Source organism: Erinaceus europaeus, chromosome 1 (assembly GCF_950295315.1).
Source record: "Erinaceus europaeus chromosome 1, mEriEur2.1, whole genome shotgun sequence".
NCBI lineage: Eukaryota > Metazoa > Chordata > Mammalia > Eulipotyphla > Erinaceidae > Erinaceus > Erinaceus europaeus.
Window position 1 is genome coordinate 107,586,359 of NC_080162.1, and position 16,348 is coordinate 107,602,706.

The 16,348-nt window shown below is 45.9% G+C and overlaps 1 protein-coding gene and 1 pseudogene across 1 annotated transcript in view; one reads left to right on the plus strand and one right to left on the minus strand.

The window, feature by feature from the left end:
* The window catches only part of SLIT1 (slit guidance ligand 1), a 227,781-nt gene extending 211,644 nt beyond the window's left edge, over window positions 1-16,137 (plus strand). The window contains exon 38 of the mRNA XM_060192763.1: window positions 16,120-16,137. The gene's annotated coding sequence lies outside the window, so the exon portion shown is untranslated. The remainder of the gene's footprint in view (window positions 1-16,119) is intronic.
* On the minus strand, window positions 3,221-7,779 carry LOC132542128 (uncharacterized; annotated as a pseudogene).
* Window positions 16,138-16,348: the final 211 nt, after the last annotated feature.

The window sequence follows — 16,348 nt, forward strand, 5'->3', positions numbered from 1 at the left end:
GGTTCATTGCCCTGTACAGGCTGCTGAAGGTACAGTCCAACGTACCAGCTCTGTGTACAAAAGATGGGCGGGCAGCTTGAGCAAGCCGAGGCCACAGCTGTACTTATGGCAGAGACCCACTTGGTCCTGGTGTGGGTGAGAAGTGGGGAGATGCACTCAGGTTCCCAACCCAGACTGCATCTGTCCCAGACAGTGAGGGTTTTGAAGCCTGGCCCTCCTGACATCTGTGTCCTCAGAGGGCAGGGTCCAATGGTTGAGGATAGAAATTAGGGACAAAGAGCAAGTAGAAAACACTTCTTTTGAAAGCCCTTTTGAAAATTTTTTTCTTTTTGTTAAAGTAAATACTTTATATAGAAGCATTTCAACAGGAAAAATATCACTATTTACACAGGGAAACCAATTCCAAAGTGGTGTGTATAGATACGTATTTCACACATGCACTTGAAACCATAGTCACAGACACTGGCTTTGAGAACCATTAAAGATGCAGAAGCCACTGCTGAAACTAAGACCCTTAAGCTAGAGCAGCCCTGACACTGATCCATAAATATATAAAATTAGCAAATCTGGTTTGCAGGACATTTTTTCCCCCACAAACTCATGTTAGCTACATGGCAACATGAAGTATAAATCACAGAAAATAATTGGGGTTAAAAAAAGTTAGTATTTGACTAGCTATTTGGACCCAACGGTAGAAGAAAAAACTTAGGAAAATAAAACAAACAAACAAACAAACAAAAAATGCTTGTAATAGGACAGGTGTGTTCAGAGCAGCACTTGGGAAATGGGAGACTGAACCACAGAAGGCGTCTGCTGGAGGAGGGTGGTGGTGGCATAAGCAGGAGAGGAGAGAGGCGAGCTGCCAAGGTGGCTTTTCAAAATGAGCTGAGTTAAATGGATGAAGGTTGCATCTCACCTACCAGGCCAGAGAGCTCTGAGCATCTTCGGTCTAAAGCTGCTGGTGTGTTGATAAGGGGGCTGGGAGGGATGGTGGTTTGGGGGTGGCATAGATATGCTGGTATTTCTAAAAGAGCTGAGAAGGGGTGTTCTGGATTGGAGATTCAAGCAGGCAAACCTCAACTGTTTTTATTTACCAATAATGATCAGAGTTGAAATTATGCAAATCTGATTTGCAGAACATCCCCCCTCCACCCCACAACATGGTTTGAGAAAGAGGAATGGAAGGCTGCAGGGGGTGAAATCAATAAACCCTGTGCTGGCCAGGGAGAAGGACTCCGCCAGGTTCTGAGTGATGAGCAGATTGCTGTGTGTGGTGCACTTCTCTAGAGGATGGTCTCTTCTTGAGAGTCAAGCTCACCCTGATTTGTAAACATGAGGACTGTAGTCCTTTTAGATGAAAAAAAAAATTGCATTTTCAGTTTAACTACATAACCTATTACTGATAAATGAAGTTGGGTGTATATGAACCAACAAATCATCAACACGGGTTATTTTTTCCCTGAAATGCACAAGCACTGTACAGCAAGCAAGGGCAACAACAGCTTTGCATAGAGATGAACAAGCCAGATACCCTAAAACCTCTAAGCAAAGACGAGTTCCAATTCTAGACTAGATGAGAAAGAGAAAGAAAGAAAGGAAGAAAGAAAGAGGAAGGAAGGAAGGAAGAAAGAAAGGAAGAGGGAGAGAGAAACAGAAAGAGAGAAAAGAAAGGAAAGGAAAGGAAAGGAAAAGAAGGAAGGAAGGAAGGGAGGGAGGGAGGGAAAGAATTCTGTGACTAACAGTTCTCACAGTTTGATTTTGGTGTGACATATGCAAGGGCCTTTTCTGTCATGTTCTAAGTAATGAATATTTGTTTAAAAATTATTTATTTGGGAGTCGGGCTGTAGAGCAGAGGGTTAAGTGCAGGTGGCGCAAAGCACAAGGACCCGCATAAGGATCCCGGTTCGAGCCCCGGCTCCCCACCTGCAGGGGAGTCACTTCACAGGCGGTGAAGCAGGTCTGCAGGTGTCTATCTTTCTCTCCTCCTCTCTCCATTTCTCTCTGTCCTATCCAACAACAATAATAACTACAACAATAAAACAACAAGGGCAACAAAGGAAATAAATAAATAAATAAATAAAATATTAAAAAAAAATTTATTCATGAGAAATGATAGGAGGAGAGAAAGAACCAGACATCACTCTGCTACATGTGCTGCCAGGAACTGAACTTGGGACCTCATGCTTGAGAGTCCAGTGCTTTGTCCACTGTGCCACCTTCTGGACCACAGAAATGAGTATTTTATACTTGATCATTTTTAACATAACAATTAAAAAAGACATTAGTGTACAGCTGTGAAGGGAGACCCAAGAGCAGAACAGAAGCTAATAGTGGTCTCGTCATATATTTTTTCCCAAAGTAGAATGAATTTTTTTTTTTGGATTGCTGGAATGCTTGTATGGAAAAAAAAAATCCTGGAAAAAGCTGGCAAGAATAAGTAATGTAACAGACTTAGGGGGTGGGAATAAATTTTGGCCATCATGAGCCAATGTTAATATCTTATGACATATCATATGTCTCAGGGTCATATCATTTAGAATAAAGGTTCTCAAGTGACAAAAAAAAAGGGGGGGAAAAGAATCAATGAATATTTTTTAAAAGGGAGAGGGTAACAGACAGGTTAATCATTTATAATCGTTATAAATTCCCTCTGCATTCTCCAGATACCATAAAAGGATTTGGTATAGCTTTCAAAACACCACTTGAACAAACAAACAAGACAGAGAGGGAAGTTGACGGCTGGTGTCTGCAGAGAGGAGCATCTGCTCGCGTGCAGACACTGCAGAGTGGCCGCTGCTGCTGCAAAGCCACTTTTCTGTGCGTGACGGTGGTCTTCTCGGCTACAGTACAAGTGCTTGTGCATCAAGTATAAAATATAAGCCTTTAGTCACATACTTCAACTCCTAGCTTTTGTAAGTTAAAAAACATAAAAGGATAAATAAGGCACTGTACTTTTAAAAACTCAGATTGCTCAGTTCCATGTTTAAAAACCTGTGGAACCACCAGAATCTATCACATGGAACTTCCCCTACTCAGTCTCAGAGAAAGACTCTGAAAGTTCCCTTCTCCATCTGAGTGGCATTTTCTGCTGTCTTCAGTTGTGGTTTTCCTGAACTGCAGACTTGAAAGTCTTGATAAGATTATAAAAGCAGGTTTAGGTAATGCAAAATAAAGGGTTACTTCTTCCAAATGGTTTTACTTTTATCTACCACCCTTTCAGTCACTTTGTATCCAGCCGTCTCTGTTTGCTGTGGGAAGAATCCAGCTTGGCTTTCAGCTTTCTCTTTCTCTGGGCTGCAGTATTCTCTGGTTTTATTTTTTATTTTTTAATTTTTTATTTATAAAAAGGAAACATTGGCAAAACCATAGGATAAGAGGGGTACAACTTCACACAATTCCCACCACCAGAAATCCATATCCCATCCCCTCCCCTGATAGATTTCCTATTCTTTATCCCTTTGGGAGTATGGACCCAAGGTCATTATGGAATGCAGAAGGTGGAAGGTCTGACTTCTGCAATTGTTTCCCCGCTGAACATGGGCGTTGACAGGTCGATCCATACTCCCAGACTGTCTCTCTCTTTCCCTAGTGGGGAAGGGCTCTAGGGAAGTGGAGCTCCAGGACACATTGGTGGGGTTGTCTGTCCAGGGAAGTCTGGTCACATCCTGCTAGCATCTGGAACCTGGTGGCTAAAAAGAGAGTTAACATACAAAGCCAAACAAATTGTTGGCCAATCATGGACCTGAAGGCTGGAATAGTGCAGATGAAGTGTTGGGGGGGTCCTCCATTTTGTAGATAGCTAGTGGGCATATTTTAGTTATATTTCAAAGGGCCTGTAGCTATACTAGTGGTGTTTTTTTATTTTTTTATTTTATTTTTTTTCCTGAGCCTGAAATCTGATATGCAGGTAGATCCAAGTTATTGTCTGGGGGAGACGATGTCACGGCTGGGAAAAGGACCAGAAAGCTGGATCAGGAAAAAGAGTAGCTCCCTAATATGGGAAAGGGGTATAAATATTGTTGACTGTAAACCCCACTGAATTGATGTGATCTGGGGCCCATAATTAGCTTAGGAGCCTGTGTGACCTCTACATCCCTCTAGATCTGAGCTCACATTCTGTGGTCATGAGTAGGAGCGTTCCAAGCTGCCCCAATATCAGGACCCATCTTCCTCAGGTGTAGCATAGAGTATATTGTCTATCCTCCCTTCGGAGGATGGAACAGTCTCTACCATTGTTGATCCAAGTTGAGGGCAAGGTTCTATAGGGACCCTCAAAGTGGTCTATTTTATTGTTCCTGATAGATATGACCGGTAACAATGGAGAGAGGGATTTATTTGAGTTCTAGACCCATCAAGTCTGTTTGGAAATCTCAGGGCCCCAGCTGGTGAAATAACTATCTATTGTTTTCTTAAACTCTAAGACAGCAGGAATTGAATCATAGAGCCTATGTTTCTCCCAATCCTGGAACCTATGGGGTGGGGCTCACTTCCCTGCATGCTTCTCTCAAGTCAGGCCAAATGGTATTGCATCTGCCGATTCCAACCTAATCAATGCAACAAGTACCATGCCAGCATGCTTCACCTCAGACTGTACAGAGACATCAGGCATGGAATGTCAGCCCTTCAGCCTCATCATTCGGGTGAGACCTTTCCTTTCATAGTATTCTCTAATTCCATTCCAGGAGGTTCACTTCCTAACAAAGTCCCAAAACCTAGATATAGACCAGGTCCCGTAAGATAGAGTGTTTTGTTCACATGTATCCATAAACTAGGGCAAAATATATACCTGAAAACAAAAATACACAATAGTCTGTAGTGAGTCAGTATCGAGATCATAATGAAATAGTGTCTACTTAGACCTAGATATGCTCCTCACCTACTTCCTATTATAGTTCTCTCACTCACTCCAAAGCTAACCTTATCAAAGCAAGGACTGCAAAAGATGAATAAGGGCAAGAGACTGGCACACTTTAACAATGACTTATTTATTTATTTATTTACTTTTATTTAAGAAAGGAGACATTAACAAAACCGTAGGATAGGAGGGGTACAACTCCACACAATTCCCACCACCCGATCTCCATATCCCATCCCCTTCCCTGATAGCTTTCTCATTCTCTATCCCTCTGGGAGTATGGACCCAGGGTCATTGTGGGTTGTAGAAGATGGAAGGTCTGGCTTCTGTAATTGCTTCCCCACTGAACATGGGCGTTGACTGGTTGATCCATACTCCCAGTATGCTTCTCTCTTTCCCTAGTAGGGTGGGGCTCTGGGGAAGTGGAGCTCCAGGACACATTGGTGGGGTACATTGGTGGGGTCGTCAGTCCAAGGAAGTCTGGTCGGCATCATGTTGGCATCTGGAACCTGGTGGCTAAAAAGAGAGTTAACATACAAAGCCAAACAAATTGTTGAACAATCATGGACCTAAAGGCTGGAATAGTGCAGATGAAGTGTTGGGGGGGGGTACTCACTGCAGACTCTTGTGTACTTCTGCTTTCAGGTATATATTTTTCCCTGGTTTATGGACATGTGTGAACATATACTCTATCTCAGGGGACCTGGTCTATATCTAGGTTTGGGGACTTTATTGGGGAGTCGACCACCTGGAATGGAATTAGAGAATATTAGGAAAGGTCTCACCCTAGTGATGAAGCTGAATAGATGCAGAGAAAGCCTTTGACAAAGTCCAACACCTATTCATGCTCAAAATTCTACAAAAAATGGGAATAGACGGCAAATTCCTCAAGATAGTTGAATCCATTTATAGTAAACCTACAGCCAACATCATACTCAATGGACAGAAGCTGAAAGCATTCCCCCTCAGATCAGGGACTAGACAGGGCTGTCCACTATCACCATTACTCTTCAACATAGTATTGGAAGTTCTTACCATAGCAATCAGGGAAGAGAAAGAAATCAAAGGGATACAGATTGGAAGGGAAGAAGTCAAGCTCTCACTATTTGCAGATGATATGACAGTGAACAATGACTCTTTAGTCACTGTCAGGCCATTCTATGGAGTTTTTGTCAAGGGTCTGGGTCAACTCTTCCCACGGATTTGCTTCCAGTTTGTAGCCTTCCATGGCCTTGAAGAGGATTCCCCTGTCCCCTTTTGCTTTGCTGGTTTCTTCACTGTCTCCAAGGTGGCGAGGTGGGTAGGTCTTTTATTTGCATTCTCTCTCTCTCTTTTCTGGAAGGAGGGCAGCTTTTCCCAGAGGGTTTCTTAGGGTTTTTTACTTTGTTCTCTTTGGAGGATGTCTTTCTGGACAGCTGGCTGGCTTTGTCCTTCGCAGCTGGCTTCTTTGCAGCAGGGGTTTTGGTGGAGGCATCAGTAAGCTTTTCTTTGCTGGCTTTTGTCGCTGGTCCTTTGTCCTTCTTGTCCTGAGTGCTGCTGCCTTCTGGTCTCTTGCGCTTATTCTGAACTTCTACTTTTGACGAGGTTTCCGACATCTGCTTCCCTTTCCTCCCCTTAGTTCCATCAGTACTCTTAATGGGAAACCCATCTGCATCCACTTGCAGGGCATGCTTGGGGGACATCAGAGGGTTAATGCAAACACTCTTACAGCTCTGCTTATTTTCCACAGTCAGGCCTAGTGGGCTTTCAGCTTTCTTGTTCTTGTTCAAGCGCTGCTGGGCTCTGAGCTTTCCTCGAATATTGGAGTATTTCCTGAGGATCCGGGTACTGGCAGGGGTGGGTGAGTTTGAGGGAGGATGGCTGCTTCTACCTTCCGTGACTTCCTGGCTGGTGTCTTCTGAATTGGGGTTAAGGCTGGAGTCACTGCCATCCTCTTGCCCTGCTTGGTTGGGATTATCTCGAAATTTGGCCCAGAGCTTCTGTGTTTTCCAGTTGTTTCTAATGGGTGTAGCTCCGGGAAACTTCTTCAGGTGTTTTTTCAAGCGTTCAGCCTGTAGGGAGCTGGGGTACAAGCTGGAAGGAGAGTACTTCTGAAGCGGAAGCTTGACGGGAGGAATGTCTCCTGGAAGGCGAGTATTAAGCTTCTTCACAATTACCAGCGACTGGGTTTCAGTTGTTTCTAAGAACCATTGGCAAACATTAGATAATTTAAAGTTGGTCATAAAAAGCATCTGAACAGGAGAAAACTTCTGTGCCTCTAAGGAACCCCTACACTTCCGTGACCTTTTCTTGCTTTTCCAAATCTCCTTCAGTTTATCCGACCTGTTCCGTGATCGTGATGACGGCTGAGTTTCTTTCTCTAACTGGATCCAGCCCTTCTGGATTCTCAGGTACTGGGCATTGAAGCTGGCAATCAGCTCTTGGTTCTCCTCCTCTGCACACCATTCTACAAACTTTGGCTGGTCATCCACCACCGGGTCCACATCATCGTCATCTAAGGGATCCCAGTTCTCAGAAGGTTCTCTTTCCTTTGGTGCTGGGTTTCTATCAGCCGCTTCCTTTTCTGAAGTCACTATTGTAGTACCCGAGGAGTCCAGAGAATGATAGGTATGTCTTAGGTTGTAGGCCAGCCGTGTAGACTTTGATGGTGGCCCAGCAGCATCACTGCTATCTGGCAACCCGAGTGGGCCAGACGGCCCATCACCACTGTCACCCTTCTGCTGAGGATCTGAACCAGCTCCCTCCTCTACAGCCTCCTCCACATCCTGAGCTGGGAAGGATCCTGGCTTCCCGTTGGATGGTTCAGGAATAGCACAAGGAGCACTTTCTGAGGGGTCACAAGCATTTCTCTCATTTAACTTAGATGGAACATAGATTTCCAGCCTCTCTCCAGACAAAGGCTGGCCAACCGCAGGCTGCTCCATTTGTGGCCTGGATCAACACTCTGTGGGCCATGTTGAAAGAAGACCTTGGGGGCTGGGGAGATAGCATAATGGTTATGCCAAAGGCTTTTGTGCCTGTGGTTACAAGGTTTCAGGGTCAATCCCTAGTTATGCTGCATACATCTCTGGTCTCACTTTCTCTCTCTCTTTTTTGTTTTGTTTATTTTTTTGTTTGTTGGTTGGCTTTTGCTTTTGTTTTTTACTACGGCACTGCTCAACCCAGTGTCATGGTATTTTGGGAACCTCAAAGCTTCAGCCATGAGAGTCTCTTTGCATCAGCATTATGATACCTACCCTGCCCATCTCACTCTGTCTCTCTAGCTCTCATTATTAAACAATCAACTAAATAAAATATCATAAAATGGTAAATAAAAAGGAGCTATTGAGTAGAAGTGACAGCCTAGTGGTTACTATCTTTCTCTCTTTAAACCTATCTCTCATTACTAAAAATATTAACAAGAAAAAGTTAAATAAAAATATTTTTTAAGAAGAGAAGTTCTTGGGTTGTGAGAAAGCTTAGCAGTTAGCACCATTCTATCTGAATCTCTCTCTCTCTCTCTCAATAGCTAAATATAATAATATAATGAAAATCTAAATAATTAAAATAAGAAGACCTTGGGCTTAGGAGCTATCTTAGGGTTCTGCCAAAGACTTCCATGCCTGTGGCTTCATGAACTCGGTTTCAATCCCTGGAACACCCAGTAGCTTCAGCTGAGCACTGTTCTGATGTTTTTCTGTGTGGTTTTCTCTCTGGATCTGTGTGAGGAAAAGAAAATGAAGAGGATATTTGGTTGGCTTTAGTCTCTGGTAAGGTGCATTCTTCTCAATGTCCACAAGGCGGCGACATAAGCTGGATGGACCTTGCTCCTACTGGACTGCCCCTTGGTCTGGACTCATTGCTCACGTGGAAGGTGTTTGCAGTCTGTTCACAGAATCTGTTCTTGGAAGCTTCCTTCCCAGGAGGAGGTAGAGAGAGGCAGGAGACAGTTCACTGGGCAGAGCGCCTGGCTTGTGTGGCTGAGGCTCCCGGTTCCCTGGCCTGGCAGGGTGGCCACTGAGACAGAAGTGTCCTGCAGCTCTGCCTTGGCTCCCCCTCTCTCTGTGCCATGGGCCAGTCCCTTTCTGTCTCCTGCACTGCTCAGACCCCTTCCCAGGAGAAAAAGTGATTTGAGAACCTCTGCTGGGGTGCTGGGCCATGAGGAACCCAGTGGAGATACCAGACTTCCCGGCACAAGGGCCTGGGTTGGAGGCCCATTCCCCACCAGCAGGGAGAGGAGAGGCGAAGCAGGTTGGCGGGGTCTGTCTGTCTCTCTTCTTCTCTATCTCAACCTCCCTTCTCAATTTTGTTAGCGAGCAAAATCAAACCACCATCCACTGCAAGGAAGCAAAAGATGTTTATTCACGAATTCGAATCTGGCCCGAGAGGTGACTGACAGCAGTCCACCAGCTCGACCCTGAACAGAGCTTAAACCACACAATTTATAGGATTTCAGAGCACACTCTAAGGGGGCAGGGGGTTATGCAAAACAAGGATTTTACAACTTATTCAATGGTACTTTATAGAAAACGTGGGATCTAATCATTTTAAACATTGCAACACACTAAGCAACCTATAGAATTTGTCTAATTTCAAGCCTCTATGTAAAATAGGGTTACCACACTTTTAGTTATCAACTAAGACCATCTGGCCTCAGGCGGTTGAGTTTCATCAGCCTTGAGCTGACTTGGGTTTGTGGCTAGGCTAGCTATTTCCTCTAAGATAAAACTGGCGACTTGCCCCTGCATAGGGGTGGTGACTTTCGCCCTGTGTAGGGGGTACAGGAATTTTCCATCTCACACTATAAGCAGAAAAGCAACTATACTCAAAACTTTAAAACTACTGCATCTAACAAATTTCTCAATGTACTTTAAAATCAGAGACAAAGAACAAAAGAAAGGGGGCTGGGGAATAGCGGCTGGCACCCCTGGATTCATGGTGCCAGCACAGAGCCCCAGTAGTCAACCTAGTGGTGTCCAAACTAGACAAGGGGGCAAGGTAGATAACCATAATGGTTGTGCAAAGATACTTTCATGCCTGAGGCTCTGAAGTCTCAGGTTCAATGCTCCACACCACCATTAGCCAATGTTCCAGTAAATAAATAAGTAAATCACCAAATAAGAAATGAAAGGGTGGGGGGGAGTACAGACAAGAAGACATTAAAACATGGGTGAAAAGCACAAATGCAGGAATCCACAAAGGTGGTGCTGGAACTGAACTGGTAGAATGAAGGTCAAGGCTGGTGCTTGTCATTGGTCCAGCCATCAGAAACTGCATCAAAGTTTCAAAGCAGAGCACAGTGCCTGGGGTCAGGGTGGAGGCCACACAGGCAGGACTCCTTCAAGGGGATTCCTTCCCTTCCAGCTGTTGACCCAGGAAGGCTCTGAGCTGTCTTCCCTCGTTGATACAAAGGTCTCTGGTGTCCCAGGAGGTGGGTCAGTGCACCGGGCCTTAGATGGTGATGTCTGCATTCCTCTGATCTTCACCTGAGCAAGAAGTAAAATTTATAAAATTGAGCAATCTCTGAGTATTGTACTCACTTCATTGTCCTTAATCATGGTTGAAGTTAAAGTTCTTGTTCTAATACTCTAGCAAGAAGATGTATCAGCAAGTCTTTACCCTAAGAATCTACCAGTCAGGGCTAAAACCAGGGGGCCCAAAGCTCACTTAAAAAAAAAATACAGACAAGCCATTTATGGAGAGAGAGAGAGAGAGAGAGAGATATCAAATATTTTTTCAGTGAGGTGGGGCCAGGGCTGGGCCTGGGCGGCACACCTGAAAAAGCAGCTGGAATATTTTCCCGGCCCCGAGGTATCTATTTTCTCTCTCTGGCTTGCTCGCTCTTCTTTCCAAGGTAGAATCCATTACTTGTAGATGGGCGGGGCTAAGGCACCGCCTGAGGGCAACCTGAGCAGGTTGATACACACAGTCCAAGGCCAAGGCTGAAGGCTAAGTGGGCTGATGAACAGTTTTTGAACTCATGGGTTTACTTGAAAACTGTATGTATACCTTGAAGGTAAAGTCTTAAAAACCATATGTATACCTTGAAGGTAAAGTCTTAAAAACCATATGTATGGGGGTTGGGTGGTAGCGCAGCAGGTTGAGTGCGAGTGGCACAGAACGCTAGTGGCGCAGAGCGCAAGGACCGACGTGGGGATCCCGGTTCGAGCCCTCGGCTCCCCACCAGCAGGGGAGTCGTTTCACAGGCTGTGAAACTGGTCTGCAGGTGTCTATCTTTCTCTCCCTCTTTCTGTCTTCCCCTCCTCTCTCCATTTTCACTCTCTCCTATCCGGCAACAAACGACATCAACAACAACAATAATAACCACAATAAGGCTACAACAAGTGTTGCTGAGGAGTTATTCTGATGCAGTCTCCGCCCCCAGGTTTTACTACGCCACCTGAAATCCTAGCAGTGCCTCCTTCAACCAATCCTGGCCCTACACGTCACCCCTGGTTGTCGCCCTATAAAAAGCCCCCTCACCCCCCCCTCTCTCTGGGCTCTCAGCTCTCCCACCAAACCCCCTCCCCCCATCCTATAATAAAGATTTGTGCACCCCTTTGCTCTGGACGTCCGCTCTCTTCTCCACGGTGCAGCCCGACACCAGACCACCACCACAACAAACAAGGGCAACAAAAGGGTGAAAAAATGGCCTCCAGGAGCAATGGATTCATGGTGCAGGCACTGAGCCCCAGCAATAACCCTGGAGGCAAACAACAACAACAACAACAACAACAACAAAACCAAACAAACAAAAACGTGTGTATACCTTAAAGTTAAAGTCTTAAAAAATCAGCTGTGACCTGGAGCTGGTGCAGTGAGTGCTGTGCTGGACTTGGAAGCAGGAGGTCCTGTGTCTGATTCCTGGTATCCCATGTGCCAGAGATGCTCTGGTTCTCTCTCTCTCTCCCCCTCTCCCCAGCTCCCTCATTTCTGCTTAAAAAACAAACAAATGAACATTTATAAAATGTTAAACATTGTTGTGGTCTGTGGAGAGAGCATAGTGATTAGCGCTGAGGTTCCGAGTTCCCTGTCCAGCACCACCTCACCCTAGAGCTGAGAAGCACTATTTTTTTCTTTATATTTCTTCCTGACAATAAAAATTAAATTATAGACAAAATATACATATAAATTAAAATAACTCTTAAAAATAAGTTGGCTATGTGTTACTTACGTTGCCCATAGTCCATGCTGCAGTCTCCATGTTACTCTACTACTGTTGGTGAGGGATTTTTTTTCTTATTTTTTGATGCCTTGTTAATTTAAAAAAATATTTTATTTATTTATTAATGAGAACAATAGGAAGAGAGAGAGAGAAGAAACCAGACATCACTCTGGTACATGTGCTGCAAGGGATTGAACTCAGGACCTCATGCTTGAGAGTCCAGTGCTTTATCCATTGTGCTACCTCCTGGACCATACTCATTAATTCTTTATTGAACTTTTTAAATTATTTAATATTTATTTAAAAAATTACAAGATAATAGAGATATACCTCCATAGTGTTCCCACCATTAGAGTTCTGTATCCCCATCCCTTTCCATTGGAAACTGCAGTAGTTCTCTCAAGGTCAGAGATATAGGTTGACTTTATATCAATAACTATTTATTTATCACGTATTTTTCTACAGTCCTGCCTTCATTTTCTATCTGCCACACTTAACACCTATCACTGCTTCCAAGTGTCCTTCCTTTTATCCTCTTCTGTTGATGAGCTGTTTTCCACCTTATTTATTTCTAATAACTTTGTATTAATGGGAGAGACAGAAGAAACAAAGAAGAGAGAGAGCTTCACTCTGGCACGTGTGCTGCTGGGGCTCTAAGTCAGGGCCTCATGCTTGAGAGGACAAAGACTGACCCACTGCGCCACCTCCCGGGCCACACATTTTCCCTTTTAATTTAAGGTAGATGTGAGAGAGGGAGAGACCCTGAGATCAGCTCCTCATCTGGCTTCTGGGCCCCCAACTTCTTCCCTGGCTCCGCACCACCTCACACAGGAAGCTGACTTGACACAGATGGCTCTGGCCTCCCTGAATTTAGAATATTAGACGGGTGTTTCACACACACACACACACACACACACACACACACACACACACACACTCTTCTGCAACAAAGCAAGTCTTTCCCCTTTAATCTTTACCTTGGATCTATACACACAGCAGGCAAATTACATTTGACTCTTCTGACAGCAAAGGGTCTACAATTCTCTCACTCCTTGATTTTGTCTTTTGTGGAAATCTCCTGATTTTCCTCACGGATAACTTCAAATTAACAGAATGAAATGTCAGTGATGGGAGTGAGAGTGTCACACAGAGTGTGCGCCTGGCAGCTCTTCTGTGTCCCCCTGACATCTGGGCTCTCTGTGGGCACAGCCCCACTGGGAGGGTGCTGCTCCCTCTGGGCTGCCTTGATTCTCTTTCTTATTTATTTATTTATGCCACCAGAGTTATGGCTGGGGCTTGGCGCCTGCACAGTGACTCCATCACTCCTGGTGACCTTTTTTCCTTTCCCCATTTCTCTTTATTTTATTTATTACATAAAGACAGAGAAGAGTTGAGAGGGAAGGGGCTACAGCTCAGTAGCGAGACAGACAGGTGCAGCCCTGCTTCACCACTAAGGAGCTTCCCACTGCAGGTGGGGCCTGGGGGCTTGGACCTCGGTCCTTGTGCATTGTAACCTGTGCACTCATCTGTCCAGCCCCATCATTTTTGGCTTGTTGTTTTGTTTTTTGGTGGAGTCACCCCCCTTTTCTGAGCAGTCCGCAGTCCCTGCCCAGGGCCTGTATCCATCCACATAAACACCATCTATCTGTGTCCTGAGGGAAAGGGCTTCAGAGCAGCAGCCAGCACAGGAGGGGTAGAGGTTGAACCTAGGACCCCACACAGCCAACACCTGCGCCCCACCACTGTGCCACCTCCCCAGCTGCTCTATTTTCAATGAAGTGACATGTGTCTGAGTATCAGGCTACATTGGGAGTTCTTGAATTTGTGTCTCCAGGAGCATTCTGCTGTGTTTCCACAAGGGGGCAGCAACACACCGCAATTCAGGCTGTTTCTAAGCGTGTGGAGTAGCAGGTTTTTGGGTCTGTGTTGCGCAAATTACTCAAAACTCAGTTCTTTTCCCTCTGATGTATTGAAGCAATTTCCCTGACATTTTACTTTTGTTTGTTTACTTATTATCAATTACTATTTACTAGTTACTGTGCCATTAGTTTATCTCTAGCTGCCTGCAGAATTCCACAGATCCCCATGGACTCATTTCTCCTTCTTCTTTTCTTCTTCTTCTTCTTCTTCTTCTTCTTCTTCTTCTTCTTCTTCTTCTTCTTCTTCTTCTTCTTCTTCTTCTTCTTCTTCCTCTTCCTCTTCCTCTTCCTCTTCCTCTTCCTCTTCCTCTTCCTCTCCTCCTCCTCCTCCTCCTTCTTCTTTTTTACTAGAGCACTGATCAGCTCTTGGGTTCCAGCCCTGCCCCCTATCTTCAAAGGGGGAAGCTTCACAAGCACTGACACAGGGCTGAAAGTCTCTCCCCCTCTCTTCCTCCCTCCCCTTCCCTTTCAATTTCCCTCTGTCTCTATCCAAAATAAATGAATAAAAATATTTTTGAAAAAGAAAGTTTAGGGGGAAAAGTGTGAGTCAAAGAAGGGAACAGGCAGATGTATGTAAAAGGTAAGAGAGAGGTAGTGAGAGGAGAGACATAGCAGTGTGCATCCAGCACTGGTGAATACTCCCTTCTGCAGGTCCTCTCAAGTGGTGGCCTGGTGGGTGCTTGGCTCTGGGACCACAGACTTTGAAGACCTGCCACCACCACTGACCCCCTCTCCAGCTGTTCTCTCTCTCTCTCTCTCTCTCTGTTATTGCCACCAGGGTTATCACTGGGACTCCTGTCAGCACTATGAATCCACCTCTCCCAGTGACCATTTCTGCCATTCTATCTGGTTTGACAGGACAGAGAGAAAATGAGAGGTGAGAGGGATATAGAGAGGAAGAGAGACACTGGAGACACTTGCAGCCCTGCTTCACCACTTATGAAGCCTCCCACTTCAGGTGGGGACTGGGGGCTCGAACACAGGTCCTTGCATAGTAATGTGTGCATTTAACCATGTCCACTACCACTTGCCCTTCTACTTGCCCTTCTACTTAATTTAAATGCCATTATTTCTATGAATATTTCAAGACAGTCTTGAAGTGCTTCTTTTTTTTATATTTTATTTTTTTTTATTTATTCCCTTTTGTTGCCCTTGTTGTAGTTATTATTGTTGTTGTCGTCGTTGGATAGGTCAGAGAGAAATGGAGAGAGGAGGGGAAGACAGAGAGGAGGAGAGAAAGATAGACACCTGCAGACCTGCTTCACCGCCTGTGAAGCGACTCCCCTGCAGGTGGGGAGCCGGGGTTCGAACCGGGATCCTTATGCCGGTTCTTGTGCTTTGCGCCACCTGCGCTTAACCCGCTGCGCTACAGCCCGACTCCCGAAGTGTTTCTTTATCAGCTGCATTCTTCAAGCTTTCCAGCTTGAAAACAGTCTAGCCCAGCTTATTTTTAAGCATTCTGTGTGGCATGGTGGGCGGGGCTGGCCTTCAGGGCGGGGCAGAATGCAGTGGGCGGGGCCACATTTGGGGCGGGGCCTGACGTGCAGGGCTGAGTAGCACCACCTGCAGGTGCAGAACTCGGCTGCCATGGCGGCCCTGCTGCCCTTTCCTCTGCCCACAGGCTGGGCCTGCAGTGAGCTCACAGGACTCCCCGCGTGGATCTGCAGGGGGCGGTGGGCAGCCTTGTCCAGTGTGGGGTCACTCCATCCCCATGGCAGCACCTGGCCGCTATGCACAGCCCCATGGCTCCACCAAAGTACGGTGAGTCCTGGCAGAGCTGGTCTGGGGTCAGAGAGTTTTCTCTCAGGAAGGGTGTTGGGTTTTGTCAAGGCTTTTATCCATGTCAGAGACTTGAAGCTCCATGCAGGAAGCCAGCAGGGCAAGAGGAGCCCTCGGTCTCTGAATGCTGGGATGTGTGTGAGATTAGCAACACGTGGAGAAAGACCGTTTGTATCTGGAGACAGAGCCAGGTGGGACAATATCCAGGTGGGGCAATATCCAACTCTGGCATCAGAGGTGCTGGGGATGGAGCCTGGGCCCTCAGGCCTGCGCTGTACCGTGCTGGGTTGTCTCCTTGACCGGCCCTCTGATCACAGTCAAGACCAGCTCTCTAGAGCTCTGTCTTTCTGTTCCAGAGACGTTTATCTTGTCTTCCTCTAGAGCTGGACTGAGGGAACCTTATTATTTTTTCTTTCACCCAGGGCCATCTGGAGAGTGTGACCATCAGTTGCAGGCCGTCACCACCTTGGGGCAGGTGGTGGTGCCCTCGGTGCAGTGCACATGTCACCATGCACAAGGACTGGGCTCAAGCGCCTGCACCCACCTGCAGGGGGCAGTGCTGCACTCTGGGCTCCTGGCTGTTTCTCCGCAGCAGCCCTCTCCTGGCCTTCACCAAGTCATCTGGAGCTGTGGCCACTAGGGAAGGAACGT